Source organism: Rutilus rutilus, assembly GCF_951802725.1.
Source record: "Rutilus rutilus genome assembly, chromosome: 4".
NCBI classification, from domain to species: domain Eukaryota; kingdom Metazoa; phylum Chordata; class Actinopteri; order Cypriniformes; family Leuciscidae; genus Rutilus; species Rutilus rutilus.
In genome coordinates this window covers 25204354-25223424 of record NC_140212.1, presented here as the reverse complement: position 1 = coordinate 25223424, position 19071 = coordinate 25204354, and positions in this window count along the sequence as shown.

Below are 19071 nucleotides of genomic sequence, written 5' to 3'. Positions count from 1 at the left end.
ATGTGGATAAGACATTTTCTGTAAAGGTTGATAGAATGCTTTTTGATTTTTTATGGAAACACAAAAGACATTACATCAAGAAATCTGTTGTCATAAATAGCTTTGAACATGGCGGTTTTAATTTTCTTGATTTTGCCTCTTTAAACAATTCGTTTAAGATCAATTGGTTGAGGCAGTTTTTGAACGATTCTGATTCATTATGGAATGCTATTCCCAATTATATTTTTTCTAGAGTTGGTGGTCTCCCCTTTCTGTTAGTATGTAATTATAATATATCTAAATTGCCCATCAAATTATCAAATTTCCATAAGCAGGTGCTGTTGGCCTGCCACTTGATTTACAAACATAATTTTAGCCCCCACAGGTATTTTATTTGGAATAACCATGATATCCGATACAAAAATAAGACACTCTTCTTTTCAGATTGGTTGAATAATAATATTCTTTTGGTTTCTCAACTTGTAAATTCAAACGTTCATTTGTTTTCTTATTCTGAATTCTTAACTAAATATTGTATTCCTGTCACCCCACGAGACTTTGCCATAGTGATGGATGCCATCCCCAGTGGTGCTATTGCACTTTTGAAAAACTCAGGTGATTCTTTACTCTCTTCTACCTCTTGGATACATCCTTGTGAGACGGCAATAGGGAAGATCTGTTTTTTATCTAGTCCCTCTCTTAGGAATAGAAAGATTAGACAACTTTTTCAGAATGATATTATTACTGTCCCCTCTATAATATCATATTGGAGTAATTGTTTTAATGATATTCCTTGGAAGAAAGTGTGGTCTATATCCAACAAATATTTAATCACTAATAAGGTTAAAGAGGTATCATTCAAGTTGTTACATCGATTTTACCCAGTCAATCTTTTTATCAAAAAATGTTTCCTGAGTTGGATCCCCTATGCTCCTTCTGTGGAGCGGAAGACGAGTCTGTACCTCACCTTTTTTGGGAGTGTGTTCATGTAGCTACTTTTTGGAAGAAATTGTGTCTATTTGTACGTGCTTCTTTATTAGTCAATTTTTTTGGGGGGTTTAAGGATGTCTTATTTGGTTTTTATAACTCTGACAAAAATCTAAAAGACAAGTATTTTCTTGTAAATCTATTTATTTTTCTAGCCAAATGTTTTGTACACAAGTGTAAATTTTTGTCTATCAAACCTCTTTTTATTATTTTTTGCAATGACGTGAAATGTTATTTGGGTACTATCTCTTCTTCCAACAATGCCAAAGCTTTAAAGTCAGTTACATTGTGCACAAAGTATAATATTTATGCTTTTTTATAATGAAAACAAAAAGGGACTCGAGGAATTTCTATCTCTATTGAATTTATAATAATTTATATGTTACCCCTGGATCAATTCTTTTTTTTTCATGTATTATTTATTTATTTTACTTTATTTTTTGTTGAACTTGCTATTTGTCTACTGTTTATAATTCTATTGTTATTGTAGATTAAACTGTATTTGCTGTTATGTTCAAAAAAAAAAAAAAAAAAAAAGCTCTCTTCCCTCTTTGCAGAAAACACATTTCAAGTCGATATCTTTACACAACTTTGCAAACACCAGTTTTACAGGATAAACCCAGTGAGCAATCTTTAAAGATACCTCCCTAATTTTATTAGTTATACAAAAGCATCTCAAGTTTTTAAAGGTCTCTTTCCAATTGACATCCTGAAATTTTGATCTCCAAAATCCAATGGCTAAAGGAACAGTGGAGATTTGGCAAACTGTTCTAAGATAATTATTATAAAAATGTTTTTGTCTTTTAAATTTATACCTTCCTACTTAAGACTAAGATTTCAAATTATGACATTATGGTGATTAATGCCGTTCCCTCAGAACTTATATTGTTAGAAAACTATATAGAAAAAAACTTAAGTCTTAAATTGGAAGGTATAAATTTAAAATCTCCACTGTTCATGTACTCCTTGACAGGTACATAAAATTACATTTTCCTAAAAATGCAGAACAAACAAATGACCATTACTGTTCAAAAGTTGTGAAACCAACAAAATAACTAATCCGATTAACTAAAAAGAGAGTCTTTTGTGGTGGTACTATGTCTTTATTATTCCAAATTAAGACTTTTGTGAGGGGAGAAATTGTGTTTGTAATTAGGAGTTTCGTAATATACTGGTGTTGACTATAACTATGATATTCAAAAATATATTGTTTATTAAGAGTGTGACAATATATCGTGATAACCGTAATATTTTAAATGAATAGTACACATATGATATGACACATAAACAATCCAGCGGCAGTTATCTGGTTGACATCCCAAAGTACAATAGGTGGTTGTTTTGCACCTCAACGCTGCCATCTGTTATTAAGCAGAAGACGCAGCGCACAGCTACTACTGCCGTGCAAAATCATGCATTTCGTCCGATAAGACAGAGGAAAGTCTCTACCTACACTCCATAAAAATAAGCTCGCCAGTATGGGAGTTTTTTGGATTTAGAGAAAATGACTCGTTAAGACACCCCATCGTCAGGACTTGTCGATCAACAGTGAGAGCAAAAGGGAGCAATACTACCATCCTCTTCATGTTACATTAACCTGTTAACTCCTGATGCCTTTCTGTGTTCCGTTATATTAACATCCCTTAAGGCTTTTAGTCCAAAAGTTTACTCATTCGGATAAAAACTTATGGATGTTTACTTCAAATATCTTGAGAGAGGAATATTTTTTGTTGTATTTTTATCCAAAATAAGGCGATGTGAGCATTATGGCACAATAAACTCTCACATGTAATTTCTTTCATTCATACAACACCAGCTGGATGCTGCGCTTTCAAGCAGTACTTGCCTAGCAAACCAGGCAAGTCCGGTATTGACTAGTTGCACGGGTTGACGTTTCTATTTCCACTCACGCTTATACACTTCCGGTCCTGAGATACAAGAGAGAAGATATGACGGATGGCGCTACTATCAGGGATGTACAGCGGCATGCTAAGCCCTGAGGAGCAAAAGGGAAAAAGGGTTCAAGATATATTAATATTAATTAGACTTATTTTAATATTTAAATAAGTCTAATAAGTTACCATGTCAAGTTAATTGTTTTCAGGCTATTCATTTTGCTCTGTAGACAGAAAACAGTGAAACTGCATTCTGTAAAAATTCAGAATAAGCAGCGATTCCTCTCATTTAAAAAATAATATTAAGAATTATTTTATTTCGACCTGGAGTCTAATAATAATTATACAAAGAAAATGTAAAATGTTAGCTTATGTAGGCTATATAACTGCACTTGTTTCTGAAAATATATTAATTTAACTTTAGCCTAGTCTAATGAATACACAAACATGACATTTGTAAAAAAAAAAATATATATATATATATATATATATATATATATATATTTCCTGATTCATTTAGTTAATTACATTTCTAGTGTGTTTTTTTTAACTATAATCAAACAATAATGTAGACTGTTATTCTCAAATCAGGCAGTAGACTGATACAAATAAAATATTTAATATACAAATAACATTTGAAATTACTTATTTTTTGGATTAAATAAAGCAGTATTTTATTTTGTTCTAACTGGTAACCAGAACAAAAAAATAGGCCAACGTTTTTGCTCAGTAGTTAGAACAAACCAATTAATTTTTAAAGGTTGTATCAGCGATTTCAGGCCCAAACATGAATGATCACATTCATCTAATCTTTCCTAACAATCCGATAGCTGTCCACCCCATAAGCAGGCCGTCAAAAAAACGCGTCTCTGTAGGCTCTGAGATCTGCACACAAAAACATTTGGTTCCACCACCACTCAAAACCAAAATAAATAGTGTTCCAACCAATCACCGACAGGGGTGGGTGTTGCGAGGTTTTGCGCTGGTGCACGGCTGCACACGAAGTCGGAGCTGAAGAAGAAGCCAGCGTCTATCAACGAACAAGAGAAATTGAACATGGCTAAGTCAATCCCCAAGAGGAGGATGAGGATTAGGACGATCGTGTTTATTCCAAGACACGAATAGTTATCGGGAAGGCTTTTGAAAGGTGGAGAGAACTTAAAGAACTGTGCCCGGTTGCATAAAGCACCTTAAGTTTTTCCCTTAAGTATGATACTTAAGGGGCAATTTCCCCTTACCTAAGATAATAATTTAAGGGTGTTGCATATAATCTCTTAAACGGTTCTCTTAGGTAAGGGAAACATTTAAGTGTTTCACAACAGCGATCCTGGATTCACGTTACAAAGGTCTGTTGTTGCCATAGATACGCAAAACAACACTAGCACTTTCATTAAATAAAATAAGCTATCGGAATGGATAAAGAAAACAAAAAAAGAAAGCCTAATTGGACAGAGGAGGATAAATGTATTCTTCTAGATGAATATGGTAAAAGAAAAACAATTTTGAAAAGCAAACTAAATCCCAATGTAACTGCGGCAAAAAAACCCAGAAACAGTGGGAAGAAATAACGGAAAAAATTAATGCACGGAATTTCGATGTGAAGAGGACGATTCAGGAAGTCATAAAAAAATACGAAAACATCTCTGTGGTCGCAAAAAAAGCGCTGAGCGCTTATAAGAAAGAAGCCAACAAAACAGGTAAGATTAAGCAAGGCTACGCTTTTAAGATTGTATGCACCGCACCGTGGTGAAGAGTTCGCTTTATTGCTGTACAGTGTTAAGACCTAACGATTACAAAACTGACCAACAGGTGGAGGACCCCCACTGGCTGAGTTGTCGGACTGTACTGTAATGGTACAAAACATCATTGGAGCTGACTCACCTGTCCTGTCTGGCATCTGTGGTGGTTTAGAGAGTGAAGCTGAACCAGTGCAACAGTGTAACACAGAGTGAGACATTATTGTCCTGTATCAGCATAGAATATCTAACACTAGTGGCTTAGAGGATAGGCCTACATTATTATTTTTACATTATTAGAGACATAATGTTATAGCATAATGATATAACCTGCCATTCCTTTCACACTTAGACCCTTACAGCACTCTGAAAAACAACTTCAGCACCATCAGATCGCCAGCAGAACGCCGATACGGGCAACCGCTAAGTAATGATTTATGTGTTAACTATCGCTTCAGTTAATCGCTTCCTATTATTAATCCAACGTAGAACAGCTTTGAAGTTATTTTTAAGATTTTCTTAATTTGCCCCATCACTTGCGTATTTCAGAACACCGCAAACATCACCTGCAGCCACAACAAGAGAAGATGTGCTGGAACTACAGAGCGAGGTTCTACAGCTACAAAAGGAGAAATTGCAGCTGGAGATTCAAAAACTGAAGAAAGAGATGGAAAATCAGGAGCTCTATCATTTTATTCTAAATAACAAACTGTTACAGCTATAGGATGAAGGAAAAATAACAATAACTGAAATTGAGTGATTTTTTTTTTAATATTTGTTAATTTAATTTAATTATTTGTGTGTGTAGGCTATGTTATAATAATTAAATATTTGTTAATGTACTAAAATTATTTTTGTGTGTATGTTATAATAATAAAACTACTACTACTACTACTTAAGATTACTACTATTACAACAAATCAATTAAAGAAAGCATTGACAATGGCATCTCTAGCAGCATATCCAGCCTGTTGGAAATCTTGATTTTGAATCAGATGCAGTTCTTCATAGCCCTCTTCATTCCCGTGCTCATCCTCTTCTTCGATAGCAGAATACATCTTGGAAAGGTTGAAAAGCGCAACACAGGCTACAATAATTCTGCATGCCCTTGAAGGCTCAACACGCATTTCGCTGTGGAGACAGTGAAACCTGCGCTTCAGCTGTCCGATGGTCCTCTCAATAATCGACCTTGTGTGGGTCAGCGCATTATTGTACCTTTCCTATTCGAGTAGAAAAAATAAAGATGTTTACTATAGTATCAACAGTGCTTTAAGATAAATACTATGAATGTAATTTATTGCATGAAATATTTTAATATACCTATAATTCAGTAAACTACTGCTAATATTTCTTTAATGCACACAATTTGATTACCATTTTCCATGCAAATACTTTAGGCACCAAATTACTTCATAGGAATATTCATACGTATTAATTAATTACTGTACATGCCTGTGCAGCATTACGGGGATTCATGAAGGGCGTCATGAGCCATGGACGGCAGGGGTAACCACTGTCCCCGAGCAGGACACCAATGTGCTCTCCAGCTTCAAAATCTCTCCCTAGTTTGCTCTCCGTCAAAATCCTGGAGTCATGTGTACTCCCGGGCCATGATGCAACAACATTTGTGATTTTGCAGAGATGGTCACACACTAATTGTACATTTATTGAATGGTAGCCTTTTCTGTTGACGTACTGGTCTTCGTGTGTTTGGGGCGCCTGTATTCTGATATGTGTGCCGTCAATAACACCACATATACGAGGAAAACCTGCTTTCAGAAAAAAACTGGTTTGAATGACCTCCTGCTGGTCATGACGGGATGGGAAATTGACCGTTGCATTTAAATGACGGGAAAGAGCCCCCGCAACCCGGTGAACCACTCTGCTGACAGTCGATTTATGCACGTGGAAAACATCTCCCACTACCGTCTGAAAACTCCCAGTTGCAAAAAAACGCAGTGCTATAAGCAGTTGTAACACCGCAGGCAAAGAGTGGTTGCGATGTGTGACAGGTTCAAGGTCGTCGTCTAGCTTGTTAGCGATGTCAAATATTGCGCGTCGATGAAATCGATATTCTAGCAGCAATTTTTCATCGCTAAGATGGTCCAAAGGGTTCTCCCTATCCCTAAAAATTCTTCTTGGCACATAATAATCTTCAGCTGGTTCTATAAATTCAGCCATGTCGTCTTATTTGTGTCCGCGTTACTCTTAAAGTTACGATTTTCAAACCTTAAATTATACTTAGGGAAATGACCGTTAAGGGGTTTTATGCAACACTTAACGCTTTTTTAGGGATTACTTAAGTGAAAAAACAGCGTTTAAGGGAAATTCTAAGTGTTTATGATGTTTCATTTAAAGAAACCCTTAAGTAACACTTAAGGTTTTTTCTGCAACACCCTTAGGTTTAAGGGAAACATAAGGGAGAACTTAACCCTTAAAGACCGATACAACAGTTATAAAATAACTATCGTTCTAAAATGTTTAATAACTTTTGAGTCGCTAATCCAATCTGTATGCTTTAAAATGCACCGTAAAGATGAGATTCACAGCTTTCCCGTGTTATCACGGGTGTCTCTATTGGTCATTTATAGGCTGCGTAGTGCCGGTGATTGCGTCATCAAAATCTGCAGCAGTGATTCGTCAAGGAAACACATGTGGTTTCTTTCTCTGAGCCAAACAGGAACGATTGTTGATGCTTAGTCCCACCCCCATGCCCAGATTCGTCCAAACAGTCATCAACTCAACCAACAAACATAGTGATTGGTGATTTTAACAACCAATCACGTTTCTTTATACATTTTTAACAAACGCAATGCATTGAAAACTACGCATGAAAACGGATGCAAAGTTTTTGACCATAGCGCAAAACACGAAAGAGCATGAGTATGTAAAAAAAACAGCAGTACAAATCGGAGGATGTGTTAGAATTGATTTTTTTAAACGAGTCGTTAGACCTGGTGGAACCTTCCGATTCAGAAGATTGTTTGAATCATTTGCACTGCTTATTTATCTATTTGTATTTAGTTTGTGAAGATTATTTGCACTATTTGTTCATTAGCACTCAGTATATTACCCTCAATGAACCATTTCTTCATTTGCACTGTTTATTTCTTTTTGTATTTAGTTTGTGAAGATTATTTGAACCATTTGTTCATTTACACTCTGTATATTGTATTGTTAGTATTTATATTGCACAGTTGTCACTACTTGTTATATTGTTTGCATTTGTTGTTCATGTTCAAATTATAATATAATTTTCTGAAGAAAAATGTTTGCTTCAGTGTTCTGTTGTAATATAACAACTTTTCTATTTACTTTACTTCCTGAACTTATTTGGACACATCTACATTGTCAGTAAATGTAATACACCTGTTTTTACTCAAAAACGCCTATAATAATATTATAATAAATGGCTATAACTTGCTGAGGGATTCTTACATGTAGACAAAATTTCATCTGGAAGTCTAAAACAACCAAGTCTAACTTTCTAAAAGAAAAAACCAAAACTTCAGGAAGTTCTGTTTGAGTTCACACTGAAAACACCACATTTTCTGCTGCCGTTTTTCTTAAAATCCTGTTAATTTCATAAATTCTCTGACAAAAGAAATGTAAAACTGGGACTTTAAATGAGCTAGCTGGAAACTTTAGGTTCTCCTGTTTAAAATGATATATGGCACTTCCTGCTTGCAGGAGGTCAGCGCACCCTCCTCCAGGGCACTTTATCCTGGCAGACTGAGGGTACCCATGCCTCCGAAACCCCCTCCCCCCCTCATCACTCAATTTTTCAGAGGATTATTATTTTTTTTTTTCATTTCAGGTCATCACAGCCTGTGCCATGATCCATCACATGTCTCCGGGTTTGTGACATCATGGCCCCGGAGGATGAGCACGAGGAGGATGTGGCGGAAGATGAGGGGGAGCATGTTTTAGAGACAGTCAGTGGTGCTCCCTGGTGAGACCAGCTGTCTGCAGAGGTGTCTTCCCTGGAGGAGGCCATTTTTTAATTAATCGAGTTGACAGCCCTAGTTCGAATCAACCGTCATTTATAATAATTGTTTACTTTAAAAGATTGAGTTGGTTTACTTAAATATTTTAAGGGTAATCAGTTTCCACAAAAGTTTTAAGTATTCTGAACTTACCACGTTTTACAGTGTGCTTGGCTGGTGTTGCTGTTGTTCTCAAAAACTTCACAGATGGTAAGGGAAGATCCACTCAGCCACAGCATGTCTATGTACTGAGCCAGGGTACAGGCGGTTTCTCCAACTGTCATCAGTACACAGAGTGAACCATCCAGTCCACTTCAAAAACACACCTTAAGAGTGCCTTCGTTCCAGGGCACTCAGTGGCTTAGCTCCAAAAAGCCCTCAACATAATACTTCAATGGACATCCATCCTGATGCAGGGAGAGCAGTAGGTCCTCGGGTGGAAAACCGAATATTCATTATTCGTTACATTTATATAGTACTTTTCTCGGCACTCAAAGCGCTTTACATATGGAAGGTGGGAGGGGGAATCTCCTCAACCACCACCAATGTGCAGCACCACCTGGATGATGCGACGGCAGCCATATTGAGCAAGAACGCCCACCACACACCAGCTTATTGGTGGAGAGGAGACAGAGTGATGAAGCCAATCAGTATATATGGGGACGATTAGGAGGCCATGAGGATGGACAGAGGCCAATGGGCAAATTTGGCCAGGATGCCAGGGTTACACCCCTACTCTTTCGAAGGACATTCAAAGGGTGATATGATATTCAACTTGTTTTGGGTTCAGTGTTCTGTCACAACAAGTCAGACAAGATAAAGAGCAGGGGGTCTATTTGCAGCAATTAAACTTTAACACAAAAACAAAGAAGATAATCCACAACAAAAGGAACGTGACAGCTTTGAAAAACACACAAAAGCCCTTTTCAGACGGGACTAGTTTTCCAAATGACGTTTGAGTTACAATTCTTATCAACCTACGTCTGTGATTTCATGTACGGATTCGGACGGAACTAACATCTCTGTGTTTATTACCGAGGTAGGAGTGTCTGTGTTTTACATGTGGGCATTGCAGAAGATCACGTGTTCAGAATACGTGGATTGCGTATGAAATTTGATCAAATGTATTTTGAAATTAAGTACTTTTAAAATTAAGCACTTTTAAATATAAAGTAAAACGTCCTAACGTATTTAGTGTTTTGTAAACATTTTATAAAAATTGTAGTATAAAAAAAACTAAACATACATTTATCATCATGATTTTATAGAACTGGGTTCTTATAATAAACTTTAACTTATATAATTTACACGTCATGTAATTAAGTGCAGAAATGAAAGTAATCTTACCTGAAACTGATATTACGGTAGCCAGTCTTAACAGTTTACGTGATTTGGCTCTTCTTGTTGATTTCATTTTTTTATTTCTTCGCAGTGTACCGAACACATCTACATCCATTATCGGTGCGCAAAAAGCAGAAACTTGAAAACCGGCGCGATAGCGAGAGATTGAACGGATTTCACGTTGACCAAAACACACAAGAAAAAGCGTTTGGGAAAAAAACGTTTTCGGCAATCACAGACATTCGCATTCGGACGGGATTAGATTTCTCTGAGGACCGCTGAGTTTGACGAAAAACAGTAGGTAATTTGCTCTGGAATTTTTACAGAGGTCGTGTGACGAAAAACAGTAGGTAATTTGCTCTGGAATTTTTACAGAGGTCGTGTGAGAAAAAGACAGACATGGCAGATTCGGACAGGATTAAAATCTCAAAGTACGTCTGTGAAACAGAAATTTCTCTAACGTCCCCCTGTGAAACTAGTCCCGTCCGAAAAGGGCTAAAGACAACACAGAACAAAGAGAACCAAACTGAGGGATTCAATTCCCAAGATAATGACAACTGAACAAGAAACAGGTGGTGAACATTAAACAAAGGGAACAAATGATAACATACTCAGCTGGAACCAGCTGCCAGACAACATCAGATGATCCCCAACAGTAACCATTTTCAAATCCAGATTAAAAACGTATTTACCTCTGTATTCTCTCGTTAAAGATCAATCAAATCATTAAATTTGCAGAAAACCTGCAAAAAGTCATTTCAGGGAGGTTAATTCAAGTAGTTAGGTAAAGTTGGCAATATATTCACAAATTCAAACTTCCCGAATCAATAACGTGTGAGCTAAACGTTGTTAAAACATAAATGACACCTATTTCCAATCATAGTAACACAGACAACGAGCTTTCCTCAAAACGAGCTTTATAATATTTCTTCACCACAGATTTACACAGGAAATATGTGGGGCGCTGTAGAGCTAGGGAGGGCTCCGAGACTGGCTGCCCCGCTTAGTTTCATAATACATGTCTGCTGAATCCATGCGCTTCATTTTTAATATATCCTGCTCATTTTACGACTTAAAATAGTCTAGATACTCTGAAAAATATTTGTTGCAGAATGCTGAACACATTTATAATTTATTATTAATTCAGTGCATATAAAGGTCTATGTTTGGATGAATATTTTGGAGGAGCTCTGCCCGATCTGCCCATACAGACGAGCCGCAGATGATAAGTTATATTTCCTTAATATAATAATGTCGAGAATGACTGGCGAATCATTGTTAACTTGAACTGGCCAAGACTAATCTGATCTGGCCCACTGTAGCTACTGTTTGTTGAGCCACAGAATGTTGTTCCATGCACTACCTGATGCATACTGTGTGAAACCAACATATTTATTTAAACTCTAAGGGGCTGTTTACACGACACCGTTTTCAACTAAAAATGTAAAAAATGTATGCGTTTTGGCCGTACATTTACACAGCAACAGCGTTTTGAGTGCCTGAAAACCCAAGCTTTTGAAAACGATGATGTCATGCACGTGTTTTACGTGTTCATCTAATGGCCTGGCAGCAGAATACAGCGTTTTTAGTCATTTTCGCGGATCCGTGTGAATGGGGATTGCTTTGACGATGGTGTCGTCTGTAAGCAGAAAACTCAAAAGAAAAACTTCTCCGTTTGTAAGCATATCGTTGTGTGAATGATCATATTCATTAAGGTTATGCCATTTTATTTATAATCTTACATTTTCATGGCACAGCAAGTCAAAAGTTTAATCATTATTTGATCAATATATCAATACATTATCAATATATAGAATGAAGTGATGTCTCTATACAATCGAAATGCAAATAAAAGTGGTCCTGAAGGGGAACAATCATATCTGGCCCACATTCAACTGCGGTGTGATCGTAGCTTTGATTTTAAACAGATACGTATTTTCTGGTGCCATTTTAAATTGCTGGGCCATTTAAAACTCTTTCCACACAAATTACACAAATAGAGTTTCACATTTTCATGATCTGTAAGTGTAATGGCAAAATAAATGTCTTATTACACTGATCACAATTAAATGACAAAACCTCTTACCACAATCAGAACACTGCAATTTCTTTCCAGAATGAGTTCGCAAATGACAATTCAAGTCTTTCTTATGTGAGAAGCTCTTGTCACACTGAAGACATGAGAAAATCCTCGAGTGAAGTCTTGTGTGAGTCTTAAGGTTTCCTTTAACCGTGAAACTCTTTCCACACTGAGGGCAGGTGAAAGGCTTCTCTCCAGTGTGAACTCTCATGTGAGTTTTAAGATTTCCTTTTTCTGAGAAGCTTTTCCCACAGAGTTTGCAGGTGAAAGGCTTCTCTCCAGTGTGACTTCTCAAGTGGGCTTCAAGAGCTGCTTTATATGCGAAACTCTCTTGACACCGAGGACATCCGTAAGGCTTCTCTCCAGTGTGAACACTCATGTGGGCATTTAGTGTTAATTTAAATCTGAAACTTTTTCCACACTCAGAGCATGTGTGAGGTTTCTCTCCAGTGTGAAGTTTCATGTGAATCCTAAAGGTAACTTTATGATTGCAACTTTTTCCACACTGCTGGCATGTGAAAGGCTTCTCTCCAGTGTGAATTCTCATGTGACTCTCAAGGTTTTTATTTAATCGGAAACTCTTTCCACACTGCTGGCAATTGAAAGGCTTCTCTCCGGAGTGAATTGCTACGTGCACATTAAAACGTTTCATGTCTGTGAAACTTGTTCCACACTGATGACATACAAAACAGTCCCCTTTTGAGTGAATCCTCATGTGCTGATTAAGGGTTACTTTACGGCTGAAACACTTTCCACACTGATCACATGGGAACAGCTTCTCTCCAGTGTGAATGTTTATATGATACCTAAGGTTAAGTTTTGTTGTGAAGCTCTTTCCACATTGTTGGCAGGTGTAAGGCTTCTCTCCAGTGTGAATTTTCATGTGCCTTTTAATGCTGCGTTCACACCAAACGCGAATAGCGCGTCAAATTCGCGCCTGCCGCGTCTAGTTATACGCTTGACCACTTTGTGTTAATTCGCGCGTCAAGAGCGAAATTGACGCGCGTAAAATCAAAAGTTTGAAATGAAATTTACGCGCGTCACGCGCGTCAGAGGCGAAATCCGGAGGCGAAAGTTTCGAAACCTATTGGCAGCCATCTTTTTTAGATGTTTATCGAGCATTAGCAGTAGCATTAATCGAGAGAGTCACCGCTCGTATATGCTCTGGAGAGCAGAAACAGCTGCGTAGGGGACATCGTCGCTGTACTCGGGTCCACCAGACCCTCCGGAGGGTTTCAGGAGTTTCACAATTTGCTCCAGGAGGTAGGTTTGGTGGACCAAACGGTGAGGACGCTGACGAGGACAGCGTAGGCCGTATAAGCCTCGGCCTCGAGTGGTCGCTGCATGACGAGCCCGCGCTGTACAGCCCGGCGCGAGGTTCACCCTCGCCCGCACCTAATCTGTCATTTATTTTTGTTTTGATAATAAATGGAGCCAGCCTCCAAAAGTGAAACCTGTCCTGTGATTTTTTTTTTTAAGTTTTTATACACTAAATTGTGTTTGTTGTCTTTACATTAGATTAATAAAGTTTCATATAATCTAGAATAGATATGGAATAAATAGCATTCAATAAAAAATGAGTATCTCTCATATTGAAATCGAGTTTTTATGTGAAAGATTTGCTTTGTTGTGCATTTTAGTCATATTACAAAATAATTTATTGAGGCCAAACATAAAATAACATTATAAACTGTCAGTTCACCATGTGACAGCAGCAAGCAGGCTCCTGATTGGTTAACGCGGCGCGAATTGACGCAGAAGTTCAGATTTTTCAACTCGGGCGGCAGACGCGAATTCGCGTCAAACGTGTGAATGCACAAATAGCACTAATAAAATCATTCGCGCTTAACGCGCTAGACGCTCAATTCGCGCGAACTTGACGCGCGAATGAGGCGTATTCGCGTCTACCGCGCCGCGCTCTACGCCTCATTCGCGCCGCAGGAATTTTTTACGCGCGAAACGCGTCTTTGCATTGACTTAACATTGAAATCACTCGCGCCTGACGCGCTATTCGCGTTCGGTGTGAACGCACCATAAGGCCTCCTTTTCGAGTGAATTTGCTTCCACACTGTAGGCAGGTAAAAGAGTTCTCTCCAGTGTGAATTCCCATGTGGGCTTTAAGGCTTAGTTTTTGATCGAAACGCTTTCCACACTGTTGGCAGATGAAAGGCTTCTCTCCAGTGTGAATTCTCATGTGGACTTTAACGCTTAGTTTTTGATCGAAATGCTTTCCACACTGAGGGCAGCCGTAATAACGGTTAGATTTAATCTTCTGAGATTTTTTAGTCTGTGTGTATTTTTCTCCAGTCATGAAATCATCATGATCCGGGGTGCGGGGTGGTGTGGCGCAATGGATAAGACACATGCCTTTGGTGTGAGAGACCTGGGTTCGAATCCACTGTGAGACACCAATGTGTCCCTGAGCAAGACACTTAACCCCTAGTTGCTCCAGAGGCGTGCGACCTCTGACATAAATAGCAATTGTAAGTCGCTTTGGATAAAAGCGTCAGCTAAATGAGTAAATGTAAATGTAAATGATCCTTATACAGATTTTTCTTCCATTTCATTTGATTCTTGGCACTTCTCTTTCAGCGTCATCAGGTCTAAAAAAAAAAAACCATTAAAATAAAAAAGGACAAAGCAATTGCCATTAAAACCAGCACTATGTATGCTAGATCATATATGCACTAGGCTACAATTTACGAGTTTGTTTGCCCATATAATCTTTAAGCTATTAAGGTTAAATGTATTTGGCTAGCTGGCCGCAGTGGAGGGGCTCGAGGAAGCAGCTTAAACTCAAACTTAGATATATCCCCCAGTGGGACTGGAAGATGAGTCTGTTTTATATTATATTGGTGGAGTTGTGGAGGTGGAGGGATGCCAAAACAATAGGGGTGTAACGATACATCGTTATATTGTGATATCGCGATATAAAAATGCGGCAATATGTATTGCTGATGTGATCACTTGTGATACAGAGTTAGACCAAGACTCACCTTACTGTATTTATAAAGTATAATTCACCCAAAAATATAAACTCTGTCATCATGTACTCACCCTCATGTCATTTCAATCCTATAAGATTTTCGGTCATCTTCCATACACAAATGACAATATTTTTTATGAAATCTGAGAGATTTCTGTCCCTCCATTTAGGGTGTTTTCACATAAAGTTAATTTTAAAAGAACCAAACCCAGTTCAGTTAAAGTGAACCAGAAAGGGAACCAGCCGAAAGTGACTCAGTCCTTTTGGTGTTCACAAGATAGTGGACTCAAAAGAGAACCCGGTTCTCCAAAAACACCCCAAACATTTTTTGCATTCGATTTTTTTTTTAAATTTGACGAATATTTGAAATTTGAATTTTTATTTGACAGCCCTAAAAAGCAGTACACATTTCGAAACACAAACTTTTAGGTCCTTTAGGGGGGTTTGAGATCACTTGGTTTTTCCACATATACACACACAATGAATTGCTCCGAGAGCGTTTGGATGGCTCAAACAAACTAGGTGAGAAAACACTCTTAAAGTCAATTCCCCTAAAACTTAAAAGATCTAAAATAGGACATAAAGGCATCGTAAAAATAATAAATCGAATGGTCTAATCTAAATCCAAGTCTTCTGAAGAGACACGATGGCAGATTTACAATTTATTTATTTGGTAAATGCATCAGTGCATTCGTTCCACCTTGCACTGTCCCTTTTATATTTTGTACATCGCGCAAACGCATGACTTATAGACACCTGTACCTGGGTGTCTGGCTTCTGCGGTCGATTTTTTGCAGCGGGGCCCAGTTTGGCATACTCATTCTTGTGGTGCGCTTGAAGGTGTGTGTGTAAATTAGACGTGTTTCCTACGGATGCTGCCACCTTCATCAGGCAAAGTTTGCAGATTGCCTCATTGACATTTTCAGGTTGCCTATTTGCATTTGGGTTGAATCCAAAATATTGCCAAACAGGTGCTTTTGCATTTCATTTAGAAATTAAATCCACCGCCATCGTGTCTGTCATCCTCAGATCTTTTTGAAAATCAGTTCGCCTAACTCTCGTCACGTGATAAATTAAATCTGACTCCTGCAACTGTCATTTGGCTCACGCTGGATTGTTCTTTTAACTGTAGTGTCTTGTTCTCTAACTTAAATGAGATAATAAATCATTTGAATAAATTAGTGCTGTCAATCTATTAAAAAAATAACTAATTAATCACACATTATTTCCTGTGATTAATCGTGATTAAAAACATAAAATATATTAAACCTTTAAAGTTTTTCATTTATTTTATAATGCAATAACTTAATAGTTAATCTCCGAATTAATGTAAAAACAACATGAAGACAGTATATTTTAAATACTTGTTTAATGGCATCTTTTTATAAATGAAGGCCAGTATCACTGATAGGCTACTAGCCAACTGCTAGGCTACTGATGACATGAAATTGATTTACAACATTACAGTGAATTGAAGGCAAAATTAGAAATGTTGCTGTGCAATAGACTGAAATAAGTCTAAAAATAAAACTAATTCAAAATCAAAATCAAAATATGAATAAAACGAAATACAAAATGTAAATAACACTCCAGGTATCCACACCAGTCACATCTGAAAACTATGAAAGCCGGGTGACCGGCCAACCAGTAAAAAAAAAAAAAAAAAAACATTAAAGAAATAATTTCCTCTGATTTTCTGTTTCATTAATAAAGTTTGACTACTCGCAGCAGTCTCGCATGCGCTTAGAGCTCGTGTGAATTGCACGTATAAAATGAAGTTAATGAACAACCTCGATATATGAGGAAACGCCACATAGGTCGCTGAATTTCACTGCGCTTCATGAAGAGTTTTTCTTTTGCGTGAAGAAGCCGTTCGCCGGAGATGTGTTAAAAGATAGCGGAGTGCATTCATGATTATTAGTAGCCTGTTGTCGTCATACTCAGATTCTAGTCAGAATATGAGTCTGATACTGCTCCATTGGGCTGTGATTATGGGGCGTATTTCAACGAACCAGGAAGGAAAATGCCTCGCGCAGAAATGAAATTGAAACATTAAGAACAAAAAACTACTATTTAAGGCTATTTAAAATTCAATAACAAAAAAGAACCTTGAGTAGCTTATTTATAGGCTATGCAACATAAATATTTTATTTGTCAACTTTATTTTCAGTGTGTACTTTATAGTATGAAATTGTACATCAACATTTATTTAGCCCTTAGTAGAACATCATTAACATTTAAACATTTATTTGAACTATTTTTGAACAATTAAACGGTTTAATTAAAATGAACATATTGTTGTTTAACATAATTAAGAACTACTTTGACCTTCAGTCACAGGCATTCCATCTGCAAGCGCGGACGATTGTGGAGAGGATTCCGATGGACCATCAGTTTCCTCTGGGACTTTTACCATCGCCAGGACATTGTCGTTTTGAATGTCCACTTTCAATGAACCACATTCAAGGAAGTATTCTTCCATGTCCTGTCCATCTTGTAAAAGGTTAGTGAGGTCATGGCTCGATTTTATTTTTTTTAATTTTTTTTTGCAGGACAGAATTGTGGATTGTGAAGATACTCTCCCCAAAATCTCCGAAAAGAGTGACATATGCAGTGGCAGTGGACTTGTACATGCCCGGTTTCTGAAGCATCTTGCATTTTTCGCAACGATGGAATTTGTTCTTTGGATGAAACTCTGTCTGCCAAAATTTGCAGTTCCCGCAGCTGCGGGACACAGCGACCTCGGCCCGGTTAATGACACCGTATACAGAGTCACCGGTTCTTCTTTTTCTTCATAAGGAGTTATGTCAGCAAGCCCAGATGGAATTTCTTCGATTTGAATTTGAGCTTCCCAGAGCTGGAGCCTTATTCTGCCCGTGACGTCCTCCACTTGAGCGCTCTGGGTTTCCAGCTGCCTCCCTTGAAACTCTACGTTTTCTCTAGCGTCAGGTGCGCTATCCTTGTAGTGAGTACACCAATCTGACAAAATATAAATAAGAAAAATCATTAATTAAAATACCAGATCAAGTACAGTAGTTCTTAAGTATAATTTAAAATAATATAAATTTTAAAAACCAACCCTCCAACCTTCTATCTAGATTATGACTTTCTAAATACTGCCTTGTAGTATGCTTTGTCAACGGCAGGCATGTACTTGAACATGGATAAAAGGTCTGACTTCTTTGCCTCTGCGATTGTGTTTTTGTTGGTGAGCAACTTTGGCTTGGGCAGCCAAAGAGACGTTGGCATGTTAGCCCTGGTTTTGGGATTTGAGCCCCTAATATCCACCTGTATAGGAGGCTGAGCATGGGAGGTACTGTACTGCACACTGAACAGATTTTGAGAAAATGTTATTTGGGCCACTGAAGCGAATGGTACCTGCTTGTACTGGAAAAGTTTTGAACATGACTGAAAGTCTTTGAAATCTGTATCTTTCATCTGGATGACAGTGTAAGGATTAGTTCTGTTCGCTCTCAGAAGGACACGCAAGAACGACAGTGGGCTGTAAAACTCTGAGCTTGCCATTGCCTTTTCGATGTTGCTATACATCTTGTCTACTTCTTGGACAGCCGAGTGGCCAGGCGTAGAATATTTCATTGTGATCTTTTGGATTTTGGTATTTCTTGACAAGAACTCAACGATTGCAAAAGACATAATGGAATTTCTATTTTGTGGCACACAGCTGTCACTCCATGTGACTATCTCAGTTACCTCAGGATGGTCTTGAACAACTCTTTCAAGGATTTTGACAATGGCACTTGCCATGTCATTCCCTCCTCTACCTGACATGGCCTCCGTCCACACAGCACTATACCCTTTCTTAGTAAGTAAGCTGTGGGCAGTCATATTATATAGATTCATCTTCCTTTTATAAAAGAATTAACTAACCTCAGCTCGTGGACATGAGATGACATTTTCTAAATCAAAACAGACCGTAAGGTGCTGTTTATCATCTCTATCTCTTTGGTGCTCTTGGCGCATGGCATTTTATTCATATACATGTTTATTGTGTGCATCCTCTTGGTGCTGGTTTTACCCTCTGGGGTCTGAGCTGTTTTCTGGCCCTGGAGGTGTTCTGACA